This window comes from Grammomys surdaster, unplaced genomic scaffold (genome assembly GCF_004785775.1).
Source record: "Grammomys surdaster isolate TR1022 unplaced genomic scaffold, NIH_TR_1.0 348, whole genome shotgun sequence".
In the NCBI taxonomy this organism is placed as follows: domain Eukaryota; kingdom Metazoa; phylum Chordata; class Mammalia; order Rodentia; family Muridae; genus Grammomys; species Grammomys surdaster.
In genome coordinates, this window is record NW_021604767.1 from 1,784,748 (window position 1) to 1,809,747 (window position 25,000).

The 25,000-nt window shown below is 41.8% G+C and overlaps 1 long non-coding RNA gene across 1 annotated transcript in view; it reads right to left on the reverse strand.

The window, feature by feature from the left end:
- LOC114630889 overlaps positions 1–10,901 on the reverse strand; it is a 26,432-nt gene extending 15,531 nt beyond the window's left edge. The window contains exons 1-2 of the long non-coding RNA XR_003712877.1: positions 10,819–10,901; positions 1,563–1,636 (exon numbers count right to left, since the gene is read on the reverse strand). This is a non-coding gene — a long non-coding RNA (uncharacterized LOC114630889). The remainder of the gene's footprint in view (positions 1–1,562; positions 1,637–10,818) is intronic.
- Positions 10,902–25,000: the final 14,099 nt, after the last annotated feature.

Consider the following 25,000-nt stretch of genomic DNA (forward strand, 5'->3'; position numbering starts at 1 on the left):
TTTTTTTTTAAAATAAAGCTCTTTGCTACTTTGTGTTGCCTTTGCTGTTTGCGTCTTCATGGGACAGGAAGGTTGAGATAAGCAAAGGCTAGACTAGGTGCCTTATGCTCACAGTGCTGAGTAAGTGGCAAGTGCTTAATTCAACACCAACACAACTCATTTGCCCTCTTCTCTTTCTCTTCTGATCCAGGAAGCCACCATTTCTTCCCATTACCGTTTTCACCTTGGCTTCAATCAGTTTAAAGCCATTCCTAGTCTTAACCCTGGAAATGCTTTGTTGGGAGACATTACACTCTAATGGTCAAAGGCATGAATTCTGAAAGCACACTTCAAGGGTGAAAGTCCTCGAAGTGCCTTATATTAGCTGCTTACATTTGCCTGAACTGTTTAATCACTTTCTGCTTCAGTTTTCTCATCAGTAAAATGAACTTCATATTATACAATCAACTCAAAATGTGATATGATGCTGACATTAAACCAGACCAAACAGGAAATTTCTAACAGGACCTAGATAGATAATAAGAATTTGTTTCAAAATTAAATATTATTAGCTTCCTTGCCTACAAGGAACATAGCCACTGAGTTCTGTCAGTAAGACCTGTGGCTGAATGGCAAAGGTTGTGTCATATGTATCTAGCCATCATGTCAATCACAAAGGTTTACTGAAGATGTTGGGGATGCTGCTGCATTATTTTGGAAATTTGTGCTTGACTTCATTCCTCTGAAGACACATGCAATAGAGCAAAGGTTGAAGTTGGTGGTATTATTGGACTAGGTGACACTGGTCTTTCCATGACTCACTGAGCATGGGAAGGGATGCAGAGACTCCTGAAAGCACAGATTACCATAACCCATCTGCATTTCTGGACAAATGAGCTGTCTGGGTTGCAACTATTTCCATTTTTGATCCTGGAAACAAAACAACAATCCTCCTACAATCTAATGTACTAGGTGTCAGTCGCAGCAGTTAGAGATACACAGTAGGATTATTTCATGTGGTAAAATTTGTTTCTCTCCTGGGCTTTCACAAAAACAAAAAGAAATCTTTAAATAACCATGTTATTATCACTCTTTTCGTTCCTGGAAATAACAAGAACATCATGTATCAAACAAACAAGTTTTCACATTCACTTTTGTTGATTCTCATGACAACCCTGTGAAGGAAATAAGACCAATCCGTCAGAACACTCACTTTGCTTTCTTTCCATCTCCAATGTATGAAATCTTCACATTTGCTTATTTATTATTTTGATTTTTTAGAGTAGAAAATTGGTATCATCCATGATTTTTTTTTTTGCTAAATCCTTTGAGTTTATGTATTTGAGCTTTGAGGTCCTCCTATCCTGTTTATTACCACAGCTTTCATCTCTGCTTAAAACCTCCAATAGGTGTTTTTGGCTCAGGTCCAAACCAATCGTCACTCATTACTGTCAAAACACTTGTCAGCCTTCGGAATGAATGAAGTTAACTGATCTGAATTAATGCCCCTGTCCATCAAATTTTGTAGCCTTTATTTAAAGATGTTTTCGTGAGACACACAAGAAATGTTAGCTTAACAGTACCTGGGATTGTGTCTGTCTCCTTAACCTCCAGGGAAGTCCTGTGAATGTCTGTCTCCTTAACCGCCAGGGAAGTCCTGTGAAGGTAAGAACTCTGGTTTACTAAATTGTGAAAGTGTCCTGCTCCTAGCTAAGATCTTCCAATTAGTAATGTTACATTGTAGAAAGAGTGGAAAGGTCACTGCAGTGAAATACTCTGAGATAGTTTGTTACATTTTAAGACCAGTCACTCTTTCCATAAAATGCTACCAGAATGTCTTTAATGCCAATTGTTTAGTGAACAGTTTTTAATTGTTCAACTAAAGTTGCATTGTGTGTCTAGGGATTTCAGGTTGCTGCCCATGGAAACCCATTTTTCAGGTTAAGTGCAGAATTCAAACTGCTCTAGACCTTAGATAGATATCTAAAGATAGAAAGTTGAATCTAAATTAGAAGAATTGCATTCCTGGGCCTCCTCAAATTAAGCAAGCTGTGGTTAACTTTGAAATTTCTGGAAGGTCACTCTTTAAAAGAACAGAGGTTTCCTTTCAGTCAAGGACAGAGGGAAACAATCTTGATTTGTAAGCAGTATAGATATGTTTTTTTTTAAAGTGTCCTTTAGAGAACATTGATTGTTTTCAAATTGTGTATAGAACATTTCAGGAGAAGAAAATTTTAACAAAACAAAATGAAGTAAGTATCACTTGATAGTTGGCAGGGTAAAATTATAAAGAGGTATCACATGGCAATGGGTTCAGAAAAGCTTACCAAGATGTCTTAAAGCTCTTATTTCACTATATTTAATGCCAAATTTACTATTTTGATAATAATAATTGGATGTCTCACAGATAGCTTATGGGAAGCCTGTCCATTATTAAAAGCAAACACAAGCAACAAAAAACAAAGGGGTATATAGAAAATATTATTTTTGTATTTTCAAAAGAATAATATATATTATAATATATATATTTATATATAAAATATATATATTTACATATATTTATATATAAAATATATATATATTTACATAGACATGTGTTTTCAGATTTTCAAAAGGAAAGAATAGACCAATCAGCTAACCAACCACCACCCACCCCACTCAACCATAGATGGAAAAAAATTAATGTGACAGACATGGAAGAATAACCTAAACAAGTCATACAAAAACACATCCTAATGTTAAAACCATGTCTGAAGAAGAAAGCATGTTTCAATTAAGTGTAAACACACACATAAGCAGTTGCCTCCCTCTTTCCTTCCCTCCCTCCCTCTCTCCTTCCCTCCCTCCCTCTCTCCTTCCCTCCCTCCCTCCCTCTCTCCTTTCTTCCCTCCTTCTCTCCTTTCCTCCCTCCCTCTCTCCTTTATTCCCTCCCTCTCTCCTTTCCTCCCTCCCTCTCTCCTTTCCTCCCTCCCTCTCTCCTTTCTTCCCTCCCTCTCTCCTTTCCTCCCTCCCTCTCTCCTTCCCTCCCTCCCTCTCTCCTTCCCTCCCTCCCTCTCTCCTTCCCTCCTTCCCTCTCTCCTTCCCTCCCTCCTTCCGTCCCTTTCTCCCTCCAAGCCTTGTGCACACAAGGCAAGTATTATAGCATTATACTGTATCATCAGTCCAAGTTTCCCCATGTTAGTAAGACCCTCAGATTCAATGGGTTCCTTGAGTGGGAAACAGAGACTCCCCAGTTGTAAACAGCTTGTCCATGGTCACAGATCACACGTGGCAGAGAGAGAGAAGACAAATCTGGGTGTGTTCACCTCTAAGCTAATATTTCTGATTTGTCAGTTTTTTGGAGGTGGGGGGGAGGGAATATAGGAGGACTTGTAGGAAACAAGATGTAAATATCATATTTCATTGTATACATGTATGAGTTTCTCAAAAGTAAAGAGTATTTTTAAAGTTAGCAAAAAAAAATTGCTTTTCTTGGAAATGCTGTTTCACAATATCATTAATTTCTCCAGTTGGTCCCCAAACAGGTGTGCTGATTTCAAGGAGCTTGTTGATCTCAGATCACAGAAGTGATGGGTTTTATGCAAAGAGGAGGAAGTAGGTAAAGAGAGACACTCTAGGCCTGAAACTACTATGAGGTCTGCTCTTCCTCTCTGGACTCCACCCATAGGCCCCCAGTTTTGAGGGAACAGGAAACCAGGAAGTGGATGTGAAGCATCCCACAAGAAGCAGAGCATTTAACAGGAACACGATGTGTCTGTAACCCCGGCTCCATATTTAGCTCAGCCATCATACTTCATTTTCTGAGGAAAGCATGAAAAGCGCCAGGTCTGTGTTGAAAGGAGGAACGAGGAACGCTTGTGAGTGGCAGCCTTTCCAGCTAGGGTTGGAAGTGGGAGGCAAGAAGGGGAGCTATATTATACCTGAACTCGGATGCACTGTTGCCAGCTTCAAAACTGGATTGGAGAACTAAAGCTAAAAATTTAACATAAGCTAAAGCTTTTTGAAGTGTGACTGAATGAAATGTGTGAACATGCACAGACCCGGTCCTTCTGTTCATCCCAGGAGGCTCCCTGACTGCAGATCCTGCGATCTCCACAAAAGGAAGAGACCTTCAGAATGAGGGCACGCTGTGGGAATCCCTCTGTGAACAGCCTGGGGGTACTGAGTAGACTGCAGTCTCCTCTCTGGCCAGTTTTAGATCTCAAGCAATGGGGCTTCCTAGGGTCTGCGATGGAGCAGCCTGGGCTGTCGCAGACACCTGCAGACACTCCCTGGCGTTTTCACAGTGTGGATGTATCTGTGAAACACATTTGGCTCATTGGCATCCCTTGATGCTTGCATTTCTGGGCATTGCCGCCTGAGCTCGGAAAGCTAGCTGAAGCTGGCTCTTCCCAAGCTTTGCCTGTGGGGGCTTCGTTTGGATGAAATTTCCCCTCAGGAATTCAATTCCTGGGGATCCAAATTGGAAGCCAAGATGTTAGATGCAGAATCATTCCTGTTCTCCAAGATCTGGGGCCTTCTGGGTGATTTCGATGAGAAGCGAGAACACAGAGCACAAATACAGCATATGGAGAACAAAGACTCCCCGTGTTTAGTAAATGGGAACACTGAATTCTTTTATGTGCAACAACTGATCTGAGCCCTCATAGCTGTGCTTCCTCCTGCAGATCAGTGCCTCAACTAGTGCATGAAGGAATAATAGGCGATTCTTTTGCTTATTTCTCAAGGCACTGAACACAGTGCTTTTTAAAATTCGTGCAGGTTTCTCTGTGACCCCTTTCAAGCAATCTTCCCTGTGCTACAGTCGTTTTTCTCTTTTAAATTCTGGTGGCAGCAATGTCACAGCTGTTCAATTCCATTGGTGGCCATGTCACCGTTGAGATGGAGAAGCAAACACCGGCTGTTCATTCCACGCAGTCTAGAGCTGAAGTGGGGTCTGGAGGTCATAAGTATAGGCTTTGGGGGGTTCTTTTTAAAATTGTCATTTATTTATTTACTTGGGGTTTTATTTTCATGAATGTATATGTACCATGGCAAACAGGTGGAGGTCAGAGGACAAGTTTGTGTGTGTGTGTGTGTGTGTGTGTGTGTGTGTGTGTGAGAGAGAGAGAGACATGGTATACTTGTATATACATGATGTATCCATGCTGATCAGTACCCAGTTTGTAAAGTGAGTTTCCTCCTTCTACCTGTGAGTTTCAAGGATCAAACTCAGGTACTCAGGTTTAGTAGCAAGTCCCTAAACCTGCTGGTACATCTGGCTGGTCCAGGGACTATTATCTTTCCATTGTCGAAACCTACACACAAACACACACACCACACAAACACACATATACACACACACCACACACACACCACACACAAACACACACACACACACACCACACAAACACACATACACACACACCACACACACACCACACACACACACACACCACACAAACACACAAACACACACACACCACACACACACCACACACACACACACACACACCACACACACACACCACACAAACACACACACACACACACACACAGAGAGAGAGAGAGAGAGAGAGAGAGAGAGAGAGAGAGAGAGAGCAGTGAGCATGAGCGTACATACCTTCAGCAACTCCTGGTAACTAAATGGAATAGGCTCACAGCTTGAATTTACAGGGCCCCCACTCAGGTTCATGTGTTTGTACAATTGGTTTCCCGATTGTAGTGCTGTTTGGGGTGGGGGTGGGTTATGAAATCTGTAGGAGGTGGATCCTAGTTGGAAGAAGTGGGTCCCTCAGGGTTGAGCCTTAAGATCTATAGTCCATCTTTTGTTCTCTGTCATCAGTCTGTATTCTGGTCCACCCAGATGAGAACATGCTCCAAAGGTCACAAACATCAGCAACTCTTGCCTTCCCTTCTTTGGTTGATTTAGTCAAAGTGAATCCTCATTTGCTTTCTTGCTTTTTATTAGGTATTTTGTCACAGCAGTGTAAGTCAAAGAAACCTTTTCCTCTCTGTTGCTTTTGATAAGCATTTTATCATAGCAATAAAAAGCACACTAATACAACAGCACTATAGCAAACATATAGCAAAAAATATAGAATGTCTGTATGTGTGTGTGTGCGCACATAAGTGCACGCTCCTGTGTGTTTGCTTGTGCATGAACATGTGGAGGCCAAAAGTCAACCTCCAGTGTCATTTCTTACATGCCATCTGCCTTGGGTTTTGGGCTGTTGTTTTGTTTTCTGAGATGTTATTTTCTCTTTGACTTGGAGCTCACTGATGACGCTAGACTTTCTCGTCAATGAGTTTCAGGGATCCTCTGCCTCTACCCAGAACATTAGGACTATAACAAAGGACTGCCACACTGGTTTTGTACAGGGTGCTGGAGATCAAACTCAGGTCCTGATGCTTTACAGACTTCACCATCTCCTTAGCTCTAGAATTTTCTTGACAAGATGCAGTTCACATTCTTCTTACGAGCATGCTTTCATCTCTTTGAATACATAACCAAGATCAGATATTTGAAAAGCTCTAAATTTTGCTAGTGTACGAGGTATGTCTCCATCTTGCTACTTACAGTGGGAAGTTGTTTAAAGGGGTTGTCAGGACTCATGTTACCTCATTGTGCTATAGAAATCATAGTCTGGGAACGGGCAAGTTAATCTAGGCAACATTTCCTGTCGTCATATATTGCAGCTCTCTTTGTGGTCTTTGACTTGCCTGAGATTTCTTGGGGAAATGCCATTGGATGGAACAGTAGTGCTTCCATAGTCTTTTGTCCAGGTTAAGCCCTAGGTTGTAATCAAGGTGCAGCCTACATATTAGCAATGTAACCAAAACCCAAGTTTTGTTTTTTACCTCATGCTCTATGCTGTGATAGAAAATGCATATTTGAGGCATAGGAGTGACCTTAGTTCCAGTTCCTCCTCAATGGCAATCTTTATGTCGCCATTGTTTAAAAGGAGCCATTCAGTGAACTGTCTCTTGACCCCTTCCACTCACTCTTTACTGATTTTAACATACAAGGAATTTTAAAAGCATGTATACTACAACAATCCTGATGTCAAACTGATGATCAGGAAGCTCAACTGTTGTGGGGCTTTGGGGGCATGGTGGCTCCAAGGTTGGCTTATTTTCTTCTCCCAAGCTCCTTAAAGGCACTCTACAGAATACTGAATACAAGAAGAGCATCTGAAACAGACGGTCCATTATAAAGTGCTTTCTGCTCTATCATTTCCTAAGGAGTCATGCACAATACATGAACATGTGCTTACATCTGCATTTGTACACTTCTATAGTCCTATCTATCTATCTATCTATCTATCTCCATCATAAATTGATTAATTTATCTCTTTGTCATCATCACCATGATAAGCTATCATCTATTCTATATCTGTCCTTATATTTAATAATCTACCTTCATCACCACCATCAGCTATTACCTATGTGTCATCAGTCTATCTCTAGTAGCAGATATCATCTATTATATATTACTTATGTATTTATCTGTCTGAATGTTTGTCTACACACATACACACATAGTTTGATCAATGAAGCCATGATTAGACTAAGAGTAATCAATACAAAAAACTATATACATTCTCTTGGTAGGGCTACTTGAACGTGCAGTGCCAGCATCCCTCTAGAAGATGGTGTTTCTAGAAGTAGTGTGTCTGTCCAGTCACATGAGAGTGACTTTAATAGAAACAGGATTTTGCAGCTTATGAAGAGATGGGAAAGATGTAGGCAGTGTCAGCAGCTCTAGGGATGATGGTTAGACACAGTGAGCAAGATCTCCTCGCAGGCTGTGTCATTTGGTGGATGTGCCAGAGTGGCTGAGTCTGTCACAGGCTCATCTCTTGACACACTGGGAACTTTCAGTGAGCAAAACTTCCTTTTGTTCAGAGAAGTCAATCTTTGTCTTCTTAAGGCTTCTACTGACAAGATGAAGCCCCAAGACACTGGCGAGGATCATATACGTCACTAAAAAGTCATCAGTTCAAGGTTGATACAACACACAAGAACTTCTAGGACACCTCTGTCTGGCTGCCATCACCCAGCCAAGTTGATCTAAAAGAAAATGAGTGCAGATGCTTCTTGACTTGAAGGAGAAAGACCAGCCTTCAGTTGTATCATGAGTCCCAAATGTACTGACCATGGTTGGCTTACCATGTGTGCTGGCTTAGTAACACCACACTTTGGACTGATCATGTAGGGCCAAGTGAGGGCTGTGCTCAGGGAGCTGTGGCTTGATACTGCCTATCATCAGATAAAACACTCTAGCATCACTAAGTTAAGAAAAGGTAAAACTGCTGAACTCAAAGTGTGGTTTCCACTAAATGTATATTGCGTTTGTACCATTGTGTAGTGGAACTATTGTAAGTGCAGAATATCAGTCAGCTCACTGTGGTTGCCTTTTCTTCCTCCCACTCCCCAGCCTGGAATTTATCCTTTTTGGATGCATCCTTTAGTATCTCTGAATAGAGGGTTGGTGGTTGATGTCTGAAGTGTCTTACCTGCAATTCCTATTGTTCTTAATTATTGGTCAGCCAGAAGCTTAAGTTTACCATTGACTTTGAAGAGAACACTATGTGTATTTTTGCCTGTTGTTTACCTACAGAAAAACATAGCACTTTGCTTTTGATTTCCAATCTGGGGAAATTCTAATGTGTTTAGTAACCTTGGAAATGACAGAAAAATCATACCTTTCTGCTATGTGAAGGAAATGCCAAGATTTGGGGCAAACTGTAAGCACCTGACTTACAGGGGTGCTATTGCTGTGATAAAAATAACATGATGAAATGCAGCTTGGAAACTAAATGGTTCATTTCATCTTACACTTCCATATTAAAGTCTATTACTGAAGGGAGTCAGGATAGGAACTCAGGGAGACAGAAACTGAAGCAGAGGTTATGAAGAAGTGCTGTTTACTAGCTTGTTCCACGTGGCATGTTCATCTTGCATTCTTATACACCCCAGGATCCCCTTCGCAGGGGTGCACAGCCCCAGTGTTCTGGACCCTCCCATACCAATCCTTAGTTAAGGCACTACCCCACAAGCCTGTCTGTGGTCCAGTCTTGTGGAGCCATTTTCTCAATGGAAGTTAATCTCTCTTGAGGTAAATCTGGGCTTGTCAAGTTGGCAAAAATCATGCTATCTAAAACATCTCAATTGAATTTTTAAATCACCAGAAGAAGTAGAAGAAATCAGTTAGGAGAAAAGAAGAGAGGAGGGAGGTCAGGAGTTCCCCAGAAGCTATTGAGGGAGGAGGGAGTTGTTGGCGTTCTGATAGAGAAGGTTGGGGACAGGCTGTGAGCAGATTTCTTATTAGTTATCCTTAAAACCAGGGTTGAGAGTTTGTCTTGCTCTCAGCCCAACAAGACTGGAGTCTCTCAGCTTCCCTTGGGGGAAGAATTTGCTCCTAGACATTTCGTATCTGAGCTCAGAGTGTGTGAAATCTGATTGTACCCTGTCTGGCACCTGCAGAACCTGCAGTCATTTTTCATCTCTCCTTTTTTTTTTTATTATTCCATATTTAACAAGCCATTGTTAAGGCAAATGACAGACAGTTAGTTTCCCTGGTGTTGTTATGTGAATATCAAGGTTTCTGTTGTTTTGTTCTGTTTGTTCATTTGTTTTTGTTTTATGGTATCTTGAACTCTGGACTTCATTCTGTGTTTGGCCACCTCCCGGTTTTGTGCAATACTTCTGAAGAAGCTTTGTTTCTTCTTGCTTACAGCCCTCCTGCTGACTGTTGCCTGTGGCTGGTGAGCCCTGGAGTGAGTGTCTAGCACAGGAATAAGATTCAATTTTTCTTACTTTTCAACTAGAACCTTAAATCAAAACCCCCAAAGGCCAGGTCCCAGATGGATTGCTTTCTCTTTTATTCCTAGCAATGGTGCAGCCTCTGCAGGAGGTGACCCACTTTTTTCACACACCATTGCTCTTATATTTTGACCCATCTACAGGTACAAAGTCTCTATGATTTTCCTATCTTGTGAGCATGGTCCAAAAAGTGCTCCCCTAAACTCTCAAACCACGGAGAAACCATTTTCTCCTAATTTCTCTGACTTATTCCATTTGTTGCTACAGCTTATGCCTTGTAATTGATTACATTATGTCTATGTAGTATCTACTGCATATGTAAAATCCTCGAGGTGCTTGCCATTATACAAATAACTAAAGTCAGCTAAAATAGCAATATTGCTACCCCCAAAGAAAAACTTGAGTTCAATGGAACTGGCACACAATGTAGAGAGGGTATCTCGTGTATTGTATGGATGCCTCACCTGCCAATTAAAAAAAAAAACATATGGCTTATAGGAAAGGATAGAATAGAAGGTGGGACATCTGGGAGGCAGAAAGAATTCTGGGACAGAGCCAGGCACTGGAGATTTGCATGAGTAAGATGTGACAGAGCCAGATGCATGGTACCTGAGCACAGGTAACCATCCAGGTTGAAGAATGTAGATTAAAATAAATGGGTTATGATCAAGTCATAGAAGAACCTACCTATATAGCCAAGGTGTTTGTAAATATATTTTGAGTCTGCATGTTGTTCATGGGAGCATGGGGAAGGGAGGAAGAACTGCCATAATTTCAACGATGAACTTATTTCGTGACATTTATTTTTTCTTCATTATCGCTAACAGAGAACACTCCTACTGCATGCTAACCATTCACTGACAGTTCTTCCCTCACTGAAAGGGGACCGGAGCATTTGGACAAGAGTCACAAAGAAGAGCATAGCATTGTGCCAACTGTACAGAAAATCAGGGAAAGTCACACTCTTGAAATGACTGGAAGATGCAGACAATGAGGAGGGAAAGAGAGGGAAGGAGGTTAAGGCTTACTCACCAACAGCCAGGGCAGCAGAAAACAGAAGTAGTTCTTCCAGGGTGTAGGTTGAAAGTGGAGCTGAGAGTTGGAGGAGAGAGGTCATTGGCGAGCTAATAATAACCTTAATACATCAGAGGTACAGTTCTTCATGTGACCAGGATATTAACAATTCTTTTAAGAAAAGGTTTTTAGGGAGCTGAAAAGTGGCCAAAGTAACAGGATGCTGGGTTGTGACCAGTGGACATTGCACCACCTACATATTCCCAAGATGGTCAAAGGGCTGCGTGGCAAATGTGTGAAATCACTCACTTACAGCAGCTCTGATTTTAAAAGAGGAAGAGGTTTGCTACTTCTCAATTCATTCCTCTCAGACAGGGAAGCTGGCAGTGGTGGAAGCCCAAAAGTAGAGTGAGGTCATGAACTGGACACCCCCATTTCTCAACCTTTTTATTTGAGTCTTCTTGATATCTTTATGTACTTCCCACACTTAGAAACATAAGAAACAATGTGTGAGAAGACAGAGTGCCAGGTAGGCTCTGAGTTTTGCCTCCACCCACCTCTGAGAATTTAGAGAAATAGTTGAAAGTCTCTGGACCTCAGTCTCTTCAGTTAAGGTATGATGTTAGTGGTCTTTAGTTAAGGAATCCACTTCCAGAGCTACTATCCAGTTTCTGTAACATAATAGTTGCTCACTAAAGTTTCATTAATTCAATTTTTTAACACTAGATATTCCAAGTAATAAGAGAGAATATGAAACCAATTTTCCAAGATTATATTCCTAGGGTGTTGGAGGCAGTTCATTCTGTCACTATTTGGGAGAAGATATGAAAGTCTACAAATAGGAGAAAAGCCATCAGTTATCTTGATACCTGCTTTATCAGTTCTTGACCAAATTTGGAGAGGTTGAGATTCATACTGCAAGGGGACCCAGTTTAGTTTAAAACTCCTTGTTTTGACTCCCAATGTCAGCAGCAACAGCATGGCCCATTTGGAGACTAAGTGACATTTTCTTGACACTTGTAACAGTGGCACCTGGCCCGGTGGTATGCAATTGTAATTCTTGTCCTTGGGAAGTAGAAGCTAAAGGAGGAAGGGTTTGAGGTCATGCTTGGTTACACAATGAAATCAAAGTTAGGTTGGGTTGCATGCGATCATGTATCAAACAAACAGTCGTGGCAGAAGGCCGTTGAGAGGTACCTGCCAGTTTAGAGGTAGATGCTGTATGATTACGACTCGTCTGACACAGAAGTAGAGTCCCTGGTTGTCTCTTCTTGTTTCTAGGGCTGAGTTGGTTCCATTTCCCTGTTACAGTTAACTACCAAAAAGATCTTTGTTTAAAACAGCACTGATGCATTCTGTTACAATCCAGAGGGGAGAAGTCTCACTCTGGGATGAATGAAGGTACGCACAGGACTTAGAAGCTCTGGAGGAAAATACTCTCTTTTGCCTTTTTATTCTCTAAAGGACAGTGTTCCCATTACTCACCTCTATGATCTCAGCAGGAAAATTTCTCTAATTTGGGGTACTCACATGCTTAGATTAATTCCGTATCTATAATCCAAAATGGCCTGCATAACTGAGATAACTGCATCCCCTCTAACTTGACCTTCTGCAAGGCCATCTTTGCAGACCTAAGTAACATATAAGTAAGCCATAAGTGGACTTGAGGAACTAGAACTTGAGAAACTTTGTTAGAAGGAAGATATGTCATTACTTTGCCCAATTTAAACAAGTCGTACAATTTGAACTTGGGGAACAAACTTCTAAATCATCTACATATTTCTCTAAAGCACACACATCTTCACTCAGAGAGTAGCTGGAGGAGCTCCTTAGACTGCAAACTGCAGGAAGGCCTTGATCAGATGATATGGACAGAGAGATCTTGGCCTTGTTATCTCATGCCCTACTGTGACTTCACAAGGAGTAATGCCAAGGCATTAATTACCAAGGACAATAATAATTCCAAGATTCTGGAGAAAGGAAGCAAATGAAAATGAACTGGAAAGTGTCTAGAAAGTGAGATTTTTCCTAAATGAGTCTGGGAAGAGAGAGAAGTCTTATTGTGTCCCAATAGCCTCCCTCTGGGAAGATGGTCTTGTCAGAGTTAGCTTCCGTGTCTAGTCATCTGAGAACAATTACATCACAAACAGGACGGGTAGCTAAGACTACATGGACACTGTATATTTAGCTAGCCTTGGAAATCCCATTGGTGAAAGTTAGAAACAAAGAACAAGATTTCCCTGCAGGTAGTGCCGTTGGGTGAGTGTCCCTGTGGCTGAGTTTATATGGTAGGGAGTTGATTTCACACTCTTGTCCTGAGAGACTGAGGGATGTTAGCAAGCTTCAGACCTTGGTGTAACAGTCTTCCTTTTGAAATACCTTGTCTGGTATGCTCTAGGATTTGCCCTGGGGTTCTCCAGCATGTCTTCTGTTGTGGATGAGGAAGTGAACAGTCAGAGAGTGAGCTCAGAGTGGAGGCAGGAGGGAGGAGAGGGACGTTGAAAGGGTGATGGATTTTTTCTGAAGTGGTTTAAGACAAGTTTATTGTCCTCCATTTCCAGTTACTTACTGTAACAAGGAGTGTTTCTGTGGGAGCTGGACCCTGGGGGTGGGACTGTGGGCTGATCAGGAGCTCAAAGGAGGAAGACAAGCAATCATGGTGGTGAAGAAGGATGTGTTATAACTGAAAGAAAGCTTTGGGGTGTGAACCAGAAATCATAACCATTTAGAAGGGAGGACAGATTTTTGGCTCCTGGTTTCAGAGGTGTCTGTTCATTATGGTGGGGTGGACATGCTACAGCAGCTTACCTTATGGCTGCCAGAAAGCAGAATAAGATAGATAGATAGATAGATAGATAGATAGATAGATAGATACACACACACACACACACAGAGAGAGAGAGAGAGAGAGAGAGAGAGAGAGAGAGAGAGAGAGAGAGAGAAAATGCCCTTAAGCTTTTCCTTCCTCCTTTATCTTATTTGAGACCCCAGCTTTTGAGACAATTGGACCTACACTCAGAGATGATCCTCTCCCCATCAATCTTCACAAACACTTCTAGAGGCCTTCTCCTGGCGAACTCTTAATTCAATGAATTAACGAAAATTAACATGCTCTGCATTTTTTTCTGTGAAAATTGTAAACTTTTGGATCCATCCCAGAGAGATGTCTCAGTAGTTATGAGCACTTGTTCTTGTAGAGGCCTCAGGTTTGATTCCCAGCACCATGCGGGGAATCACAGCCATCTGTAACTCTAGTTTAAGGGGTCTGATACCTTGACCTCTGCCTGCAGCAGGCACACATGTGATAATCATATATACACTCAGGCAAAGACTTGGAAACAGAAAATAAGATTTAAAAGAAAATTCAAAATTATCAGAATTCAAGTAGCAAGTGGAGAAGTTTTCATGGCAATCTGAGGAGAGAACTAGCTCACAATCCTTCCCTACATTGAAGCTTCTCCACATCTGAAACATGCACACTTTTTATTGGTCTCTTAGAGTCTGAGAAAAATCTAGTGGAAAGTCCATCTCAATAGTGTGCCCTTGGGGAAGTGGTTCTGCTTGTTGTGATTTGTGCCACTGACATCCAGGAAGCCACTGTTTCATTCAGATAAAGAAGGTAGGCTTGTCATTCAAATGACCTGGGTCCAAGCCCAACATATCTTTATTAACAGATGGTGTTGAATAACCACCCCAAACCTCTTTTCCTTATCCCTTCAAATGGGAAAAATATAACATATGGAGTTGTTATGATTTAATAAGATGAAGCATTTAAAATAGTGTAGTGCCTGTCTTTTCACACTCAAGAACGTTGTTGAGTGGGCATTTTAAAAATACCCATTAGTGGATGAGTTTCTCAACCCAGTTCTCATCTTCCAGGGTTTGGGCAGCAAGGAGCACAGTGGAGAAAGTTGATGGCTAGGATGATAGAAGACAAGTAGAGGGCATGGCCAAGGACCCAATGTGGAACCTTGGGATTCCTCTGGACTGTTCCAAGAGGCATTAAATCATTGTGGGGGCAGAACATATATGTTACTTTTTTACATAGTCTGTGTGTACAAGTCAAACAACAGGGACTCCTGTGTACAGCTTAGCAATGCAGCAAATTCTGTTTTCTAGGGGTTAGTGTCTAACAGTGCTTTTTTCTGAAGTAAAAGAATGAATATCACTTGAGAGATTCCGTGAAACAGATCTCCAAACACTGGCATTCCTTATCTTTAAGGAGAAAATTTAGGGCAAAAGCATCTTCAGTATCCCCTGTCTCATATCTTATAGCTCTAAAATAATTCCAGGGGCCAATTTTGGTGTTTCTTTTTATAGGAAGCCACTCCGGCCAGGGAGAGCAAGACCATATGCCAGGAACATTGTGTAAGCCAGGCCAATTAAGCAGGATTGCTCCTCCCGCCTCAGCGTTGCTTCAGAAAATCTTTAGAGCTTGCTTTTTTTATTTATAACTCTGTAGAAGACCAAAACAACCCAGCATCCGATGAGGGTGCAGAGAAGCAGAACGCAGCCTAGGTGCATTCATAACTAGTGATTTCTCATTGACATATGCGCTGACAACAGACAGTGGAGCTGTGTGTCACAGGCTTCTTGGGCTTGACTGCAGATAACCTCAGACAGACTTCTCCTGGAGAATGGTGAGTGAGCTGTTCCTTCTTCAGACTAGAATTCTCTCATGGAACAAAAACTGATGTGTTGAAGAACAGGATTCATCACTACTCCTTACATGGGGAATAGTGAAAGTAGTTTGGGTACAGGTTGAAAATCTGCAGAATCCACAATCAGTTACCTCCAAACAGACAAACAAACAAACAAACAGGATACAAAAATCAAATTGTCTGTAGCAATTGAGTAATTGCATGTCCTTGGCATTGGACTGTCTCCTAACCTCTAGCTGTAGCTTCTTCAGGTATGTCTTTTGTATTTTGAGTAGCAGCAGGTCCATTGGCTCACCTACCATTAAGGTCTTACAGTTTGCTCTCCTGTATACTCACAACTTGCTTCAAAGTTCAGCTATAACTCCAAGAATTGAGATGAATGCTTCTTTGGATGGAGCTATAATGACCCATGCTTACAATTTTTCAAATGTTTCCCATGTTTATTAGTGTGCTACTTTGTAGAATAAGCTCCTTGAGGGTACGAACTGATGTGAAAGTCCATAATATGCAGAGCACTTAGGGCATGTATCACATATGAATAATGAGACAGTTTCTCAGATATCGAAGATTGAGACACGTGGAGATGACTGAGCAACTGGTAGACCCACTGTGCTTCCTATCCTTGTAAGGCTTCTTAGTCCCAATGAACTACATTCTCAGTTCTCACGAAAAAGGGAAAAAAAAGTCCAGCATCATCACTGCTCTGCTTTGTATACACACTTCATGCAGCTGGCTTTTCCTCCTTAACTTCTTTGCATGTGATGTGAAGACAAACATGGGTATTTTTAGAAAGTCTGTAATGCTCATTTAGATCCTTTTCTCAAGTTAAGCTGTGAGGCCCAATGATTAAATTGTAATTAGTTCTCTGGCTTTTTTTTTTTTTAAGATAAAAGACATTTATCTATGTAATGAGTGGTTAATTTCTTTTATATTTTCTATTAGGGTGGCCATATGATTTATATTCAAAATATGAACTGTTGTGAGAGGGAATGAGCTAAGTATTCATGATGATATAGGTCAACAGGGGTAAAGTTGGGGCTCTGTGGGGCACAGGAGGACATATGGTCACCCTATTTATAGAATAAGATGCTGCTGACCTATCTTCGGGAGACTATGACCCCAGGACAGTATTCCTATGGCCATGGTGTGTATGTAAGGAGACAGTATATTCTATCACTGATACAACAGATAAGGCAAGGTAGATTTGTGTCTAAGTGGATGACTGGCAGAGGGTAATGCCATTGGCAAAGATATTTATTGTTTAGAGTTTCCAAAGGAAGTGGGCAGGCTGTTTCCTATAGGACCACTAGCGCCTCTTGTAATTTAGTTCCTAATCTGAATGGCTTAGTGTAGGAGGACACTGGATTATTGACTAAAAAAAATTGATTAGAAGAGACTGTTGTAGGTAAAACTCAGGCTTACTTAGAGGGTCTGTAAATGAATTTCACAGGTCCATGCAAGCAGACCTTGCATACATGTGGAGATGTCAACAGCTTGGTTTTGCCTCTGTGACTGATGGATACCAAATAGACAAACATACACCACAGGGAACAGTTGGAACAGAGCTCCTGGTTGGTGGTGGGGAGCATTTCTGAATTTAGTTTTGAGAACACCTCTGAGAAAGCCATGGCCAGAGAAGTCTTTGCACATTAGCTTGATCTCTATTCAGCATAACTCTCTAGTCTAGTCTCAGCTTAAGGATGATAGTTTCCCAGGGAACTGGAGTGCTCAACACAGGGGTAGTGCTTAAAGAATGAAGAGTTAGTCATCTTTGAAATCAGGGGCCCAAAGAAGGCTCATCTTCAGTTGCCCAGGAGATGTAAAAGGTTGGTTTTTTTTTTCCTTCTTATCAAGAATGGTCAAAGCTCACTGACTGTTCTTTAGGAATGATGTGGCTGTGAACATCATCTCAGTTTTATGTCAAGGAGTGTACAGTCAAGAACAGATGACACAGGCCTATGCTATCCAAGGGCGTGGGGAGCCCAGAAAGGGCTGAAACCCAGCTGTTACTAGGGGTACCCTCCTGTGACCAAAGTGTGAAGATAATGGAGATGATAATAACTTCATTTTATAGCCAGTAACACTGAGAGTGGTTGAGGAAAGACAAACAGCTCCCTGCATACTAGAATTCCTCTTGCCTGCTTTAAAACCTGTGCAAACTCTCCTAGGAACGAGAAGCCCTTCCTTCACTTGTTCTAACAGCGGGTTGGCTTTTGCGTATCTCCCAGCATGTTGCCATTTATGGATTTGGGCAAAATAACAGAATTGCATAGCTGCAGAGTGTCAGACTCCTTCCCCCCTTTTTTTTCTTTCCACACTGAGTTTCCTGTTTCTATGGCAATGAATAGGATGTTTTGCACCAAGAAACACTTTAAATGCCACTGGGGGAAGGTAAGAACCACACATAGCTCTCTACAGAGCAGGAAGGTGAAATGAGATGCTAAGAACTGACTGAAATAAGCAGAGAGAGGAAGTAGGGAGTCTGAGGAGATGCGGAAGGAGGGAGGTGAGAGGTGAAGAAGCAGGTGTTTCAGAGGAGAATATTTGACAATGACAGAGCATCTGAGCATTGAGACCTCTGAGTACTTTCTATGAATATGGAACTGTCCTTGAGCACACTAAAAGGGTTTGTTCACTTGAGGAGCCTACCAGGTAAAATTCACCTGGAGACAGAACTCATGGACGCAGGAGGCATACTGACATAGTCTCTTAACTTAGGACCCACATGAAGGTGGCTTCCAAGGTACTATTTGTGGTAGGGAATTCCAAAGGGATTCCCTTTAAATACTGTGGATTCTGGTCCAGCAGTAGGCCCCTGAATTTCAGCTCTCCTGCCCACAGTATTGGAATCAGAATTTCTCTTCTGTCATGAATGCTTGTGGATCAACCATAGTGTGACTTTTCCTGGGGAGATTGGAACACATGGGGATTCACGCCACACAAGGATGATAGACAGAAGGAATGCTTCCACTCAAGCATGGTTTAGGAAACCAGTGAGTTTATTGAAGTTACTCACAGGAGTATGGAGAAGGAGCTCCTGATAGGAGCATTGGTGACTGAAAGGCAGCTACATTATCAAAAGCCCCACCCTAGTGTGGATAATGACAAATGGCAGACATTTCCAGAACTCCCTGTAAAATATGTGGGCAGCTTGGCTGGTCAGAGCATCTCTTTTTTCCTGAATTCTCACTACTTTTATAAGACTGGAGAGAGACTTTAGGAATCCTGTGAGTTTCAGGAACTTCCTGAGACATAGGTTTTGCTTACCTAAGTCTTAAGGCTCCTCCTTCTAGGAGAAAATGTTTTAATCAGGAGGAAATGGCCACAAAGCATCAATTTCCTAAGCTCCCCTCTCCTCACCTCACCCCGTGTTATCCAGCTTTCCACTGTTCTAGCAAATACTTAAGGTAATTAACTTATAAAGAGAAAAGGTTTATTTGGGATCATCATGGTAGAGGTTTTGGCCCATAATTATTTAGCTCCATTTCTTTTGTTCACATGGTGAGGAAGAAAATGGGTGCCTTGCTTAAAGTTCAAGCTACTCATTTTATGGCTAGGAAATAAAAGAGAGAAAGAGGAAGGGATTTGGGCTTCACAGCCTCCTTTAAGAGTACCCCATTATAATGTAAAGATTTTTTGCCAGGCCTTTCCTCCTAACCACTCTGCATTCGACTATTCACAAGCCTTCCCTGTGAACCTTGAAGTTTTCCAGATCCAAACTGCAGTGTTCTTCTTTATTTGTATGGGCTTGTCCACACATGTCCCTAGAGAGTTACACACACACATACACATACACACACACACACACACACACACACACACACACACACGCACACACTGTCACGCACACACAGCCTTTTGTTCTTTTCTCTAATCAATATGCAAAAATAAACAAACAAAAAACCAAACAAAGGATAGCAATAACAACAACAAAACAGAATGCCATGTCAGAACGAATGCTGGTAGAGCTGTAGGTGGCACATGAGGTGCCTCTTACTTTTACATCTGCTGACTTTTCCAACGTTGCTACAACAAAACACACCAAGATCTATGTAGCCTCAAGTTCCTGACCTGAAGGTTTTCCAGTCTATAAGCTGCAAAATTAGAATCCCACTGTAGGAATAACCAGTTAAAGTGTAGTCTCAGAATATTTGGTCCATGTGGAAGGACATGGCAGACAAAATTGTTCAAATGTGTGATGGAAACTCAAAACTGTTCTTATTCTCTTTCTATTGCTTGCCAGAGACCTCAGAGACCTGTAACAGGTTTACTGGAAACTGTCCCTTGTTAAAAAAGCCCATCAGGAGTCAATTTAGCCAATAGCATCTGCACAGAGAGGACCAGGGTACCATACAAAGAAGGAAAGGGCCAGAGGCCAGGGACAACAACTGGGAAACAGGAGTTGAGGTTAGTCTCTGTCCTCCGGTTGCTTGGCAGGGCCTGGCTTTCTAAGGCCTTGGCCAGGGCAACCCAGTTTATTTTCAGTTAATCTGGGTATGCCCTAATTTATTACGGGAGCCTCAAATTTGCATGTCTGCTTTAAGAGACCCTAACAAGTACACATAATAAAATGTTAATTTATGCCTTCTGTGAGGATTGGAATCGAGTGGGGCTTTGACGCAACTGCAAAGCAGAACAAATCTGGAAACTCTGGCAGGCAGGGAGGAGGGTGGGGGGAAGGACCGCATGCTTCTCCGGGTTTTATAAGGGTGGCTGAGAAGAGGCTGGGAAAGTGTCCTGGTGTTCGCCTCCACTTACAATCCTGAAGGGACTTTCTACAAATAGTCCAGGGTGGCCCTTTTGTCTCAGATCCCTGACTAACCACAATATCGAATAGCACCAAGCATAAAGCAGGCTGGTTGGTAAATACTTGGTGAATTGATTCATAATACTGGGAATTATTTGAGCACAGACATTTCCTTCCATGGTTCTGGAACTATCAGGTCTTGCTTAGCTGCTCCAAAGTTCCACACCCAGCTTCTCTCTAAAGGAAGCAGCCTACACTTGCACACGTGTGGCATTTATGGAGGCTCCAAACAGCCACTCCCGGAAAGGATCTCTGGATTCTTCAGACTTTACCCAGTGCACACTGTCCTGGGAGATCTGTCACATCAGTTGTGGTCAGTCCCTCCTCCTCAGGTGCCATTTCCATAGCTGACACTCCAGAGCACTGGTTCTCAACCTTACTAATGCTGTGCCCCTTTAATACAGTTCCTCATGGTGTAGTCCCCTAACCATAAAATTATTTTCATTGCTACTTAATAAATGCAATTTTCTACAGTTATTAATGGTAAGATAAATATGTTTTCTGATGGTCCTATGAAACAGCTGTTTGATCCTCAAAGAGATCATGACCCACAGGTGGAGAACTGCTGCTCTAGCATCTCTTAAACTGGTTCTATTATTTAGAACCATGCTGTTTATTTACATCTCTTCATTCATACTGACCTTGGGATGATTTCAAGATTAAAATACACCAGTAGACTTGTGGTAGATTTACGTAACCAACTTCTGGATCTCCTGCCAAGCCTATGATACCACAGTCATTCAAGAACCATTTTTTTTCTCCACAAAGGGAATTCCAAGCAACCAGGCATGCCATAACCCAACCACAGGAGTCATGGATTGTGTCAGGGACCCCCTTGGCCCTCATTGGGTAAGCACTATCTTCTTAGGAATTTATAACTGGACTTAAGAAAGTTGAATAGAGGTTAGTATCTGTCAGGCATGGAGTTTGGAGGTATAGAGGCCATCACCTAAGAGAACCAAGAAAAGTCAGGCTATGGAGTCAAAAAGGAAAAATAAAATAAGAATGAAATCAAATAGAATCTGCATAGATTTGGGTATCCTTTATGCTGCTAGGTTCTGAAGGTGACTCAATATTCTTTCTAAAAATTTCCTATTCATCGATTGGGCTTATTTGGCTAGATTTCTGATACTTGAAAAAGGACTTTCAAAAGACATTACATCTTACCATAGAGTTCTGTCGCTGTAATCAGGACTGCATCCCTCATTGAATTGTCGCCCTCTATAGGATTGACTGCCCAGCTTCCAGTGGTTTATTACACCATTATTACAACCCATGTGTGTGTGTCTATGTTTGTGGTGTCCAGAAGTCATTCTCTAGTGTTATTTCTGGGAAGCTCATTGTTTTTGTGATAGGCCAACACTGGTCTGAAACTCACAGAATAGTTGAAGCTGGTTGGCTATTGAGCCTCAGACAGCTTCCGCAGCCCTGTCCCCAACTGTGACTGCAAGTATACATCATGCCGTTCTTTTCACATTGGTCTGGGGACAGAAGTCATGTTTTTGTGTTTGAGAGGCAAATACTTTCCCTACTGAGCTATCTCCCTTGCTCCAGTCCTTTTCTTTATACCTCTCTAAACCTTGTTTCTCTGGGACGCTGACTGGGTTGAAATGGTCTTTCCTTTCTTGGCCACACATGAGATCTAGATTAGACACTGGAAGCTTTTCGTTTTCATCTGAAGCAATAGAAATGACCACATTGGAGAAAGTGGATTCCTAGTGGGCACAGTGCTTAGTAATAGCAGTGAAAATTTTATTCAATGAAAAATGGGTTTAAACTACTGAAGAAGTGAGTGAGTCGAACTGTGTTCTTGCCTCATCGGGAAGGAGTGTCTTCCCTTCATGAAAACCTGAACGTGTCTCGGGGAAGGAGTCAAATAGCATCAATGTTCTCCCAGTTGTAAAGGGCATGGTGGGATTTGTATACATAGAAAGTATACAGTAATTTATCAGACCCTTCTTTGAGTACTGTGTGCTCAGTGTCAATGAACTACATCATGAACTGAAGCAGGATTGGCAGAGGAGAAGTCCATTGGATGAGTTGTTTTGATACTGTCTGATGAAAATAAAGCCAGAGACGCTGGGCTGGAGAGATGGAGCAACAATGGTCAGTATTGACTGCTTTCCCACAGGACCTGGGTTCAGTTCCCAGCATCTACTTGGTGGGTCACAACCATCTGTAACTCCAGTTCCAGGGAATCTAAAGGCCTCTTCTGACTTCTCTGTGTACCAGATACGTATGGAGTACACAGACATACATGCAGGAAGAACACTCCTCCCACAATAATTAGTACTACTACTAATAACAATAACAATAACAATAATAATACTAATGTCATAGATGTTGAATATATCATTGGTGGGAGGCCAGTGGAAATGGGAAATATTGCTGGTGTGCATGACAAGCACCCTCATTTAGGTCCATGGAACCATGCCATAAAATAGTTCACACAACATTTGTTACAAAAAGAAGCCCAAAGAAGTTATTTCTTTCCAATTTCAGGCAAAAGAAACCTAATCTATATTTTGTGCCAATCACTGTCATGGTGACCAATCTTCCTTTGAGACTGGCAGGACATGCTACCTTCCCCTGGGTCTTCTCACCGTTCATCTTGTACAATGGCTTCCTTGCATTTTCCCCCTTATAAGAAGCAGTTTTCAATATCACAGGAGTGGAAAGGGATGCAGCGAGGACAGGAAGAAGGGGACTGAGTTAGAAGGAAACAGCAAAAAGCAAAACAGAGACAGACTTGTGTCCTGCAAACACGACATACGGGATTATAAGACTTTTTTTTTGATGGTCGCGCATATGGAGAAGGTCTCTCGCTGCTTACACTCTCCACTGGATTTCTCCTCTATTCCTTCTGGCTTCCTGTCATCCCTTGCCAAAAGAAATGTTTTTCTGTCATTCTTTGAAATCATTTTAATTTTGTTTTGGAGTGGGCTCCAATTTGTTTTTAAGTGCGGGACTTCACACTGATGTGGGAATCAAAACTTTAAAAATTGGAAGTAGACCCTGAAGAGAAATAAATTCACTTACTATAATTTTTTTAAAGGCCCTCATTGAGATCAAAATTTCTGGATGTCAGAAGCCTGTTGCAATACTGAAGATCTTACAGTAACTTTGAAAACTAATTTGTAAGTCCTTATCCAGATTTGGCAGTGGTGTGCGTACGTGCGTGCGTGTGTGCGTGTGTGCATGCGTGTTCGTGTATGGAGGGGATTTTTTTGCATGTGATAAACATTTGGGATTTGGTGAGTTAGCTATACCAGCCACCTAATAAGATGCAAGCACACAGGAAGATTGGGTTTCACAGGAAAGAGTGAGAGGAGTCTTACAGGAAGGAAACGAGAATCTGTTTAGTTAACTTCATGGTAACCGTCAGTGTTGTCTCTGGAGTCTATACCCTCATACCACACAGCTAGAAAACAGTGGAGCAGGAGGGTTTTTGTTGTTTTGTTTTTTTTGTTATTGTTGTTTGTTTTTGTTAATTTTGTTTTTAATAGATTTTTTTTTTAAAGGAAGAAGCCATCTGAAATGCTGGAAATTCAGAAACCTAAAGAAAGAAAGTTGTGTGTCAAAGGTTCTAAGCTGTTATAACCTGACTCAATATGAAACACATCTGAAGAGGGTAGGACTTTGGACAAAGGCCATGATTCTTTCTTCCCTGAGACCTGTGGGTCACTTGAACGCCTGTTGCAAGCAATGGCTTGGGGTGGAGCGTGAAAGGAGAAGCAAATTCCCGAAGCCATCTGGTTCGTAAGGATAAAGGTAATGTCTAATAACTCTCAATTCGTCCAAGCAATGCCATTGGAAATCTCTTCTGGAGATGACCTAGCCTAGATGATACCAAATTTTTGTCCTTCTGCGCCCCCTAGTGTAGGACGCTTAGTAGTTCCTGGGTCACAGGGTTAATACTGAAAATCTGTCCCTTCTTAATTATCCTCTTTGATGAATGAGAGACTTGAAGGAAAGATGAATTAGAAACAGATTAAAGTTGAGTAGTAGATTAAATTAGCAACCATGAAAGTTTCAGGCTACACTTGTTTAAGAAAGGAGCTGCCTTGATATGCTCAGGTTCAAGCTGCAAAGAGACTAGGCAGAGCTGTCGTTGAGTAAATCAGAGCATCTCCGACTTAAAAAGCATGCCTGCCATCATCAGGGGACCTGGTGGACGTATAGATTTTTAATTGTTTCTGTGTATATCCTCCGCCTCTGTTTCTTTATGCTATCAAGAGGGATAGAGGACGCTGGTCCATGGATGACTCTTTCCTCTATCATGCAGGGTGATGGCTCCCCTCATGCAGGGCCTCTATGGTTCCCACAACCCTTCCAGGTGTCCCCAGCCACTGTTCAGTGGTTCCCCGAATTCATTTCAAGAACTTTCAGTTCACTAGCTAAGTTTTCAGAACCCCAAAACGGATTTACTAACAGAGTTTACTGCTTGTATCAATGGATGGTTCATCACCACCTAGTACCCTGTGATTGATTGGGTCGTTTTTTTGTTTTTTTGTTTTTCTTTCATCTAATATTTGCAGGCAAATGGGCTTTTGTACCATTTTGTTTCTTCTCTGAGTCCTTCACAGTTCAGGCCATACGGGAGATCACTGTAAAATGAGCATGTGGATTTCTGTCTCAGGCATTGCCTCAGAAGTATGTATGATCTCCTTGCAAAGAGTGAACTTTGGATTTGAAGAGGCAGAGGACAAAGGGTTGGAATGGTCTTGGGTGT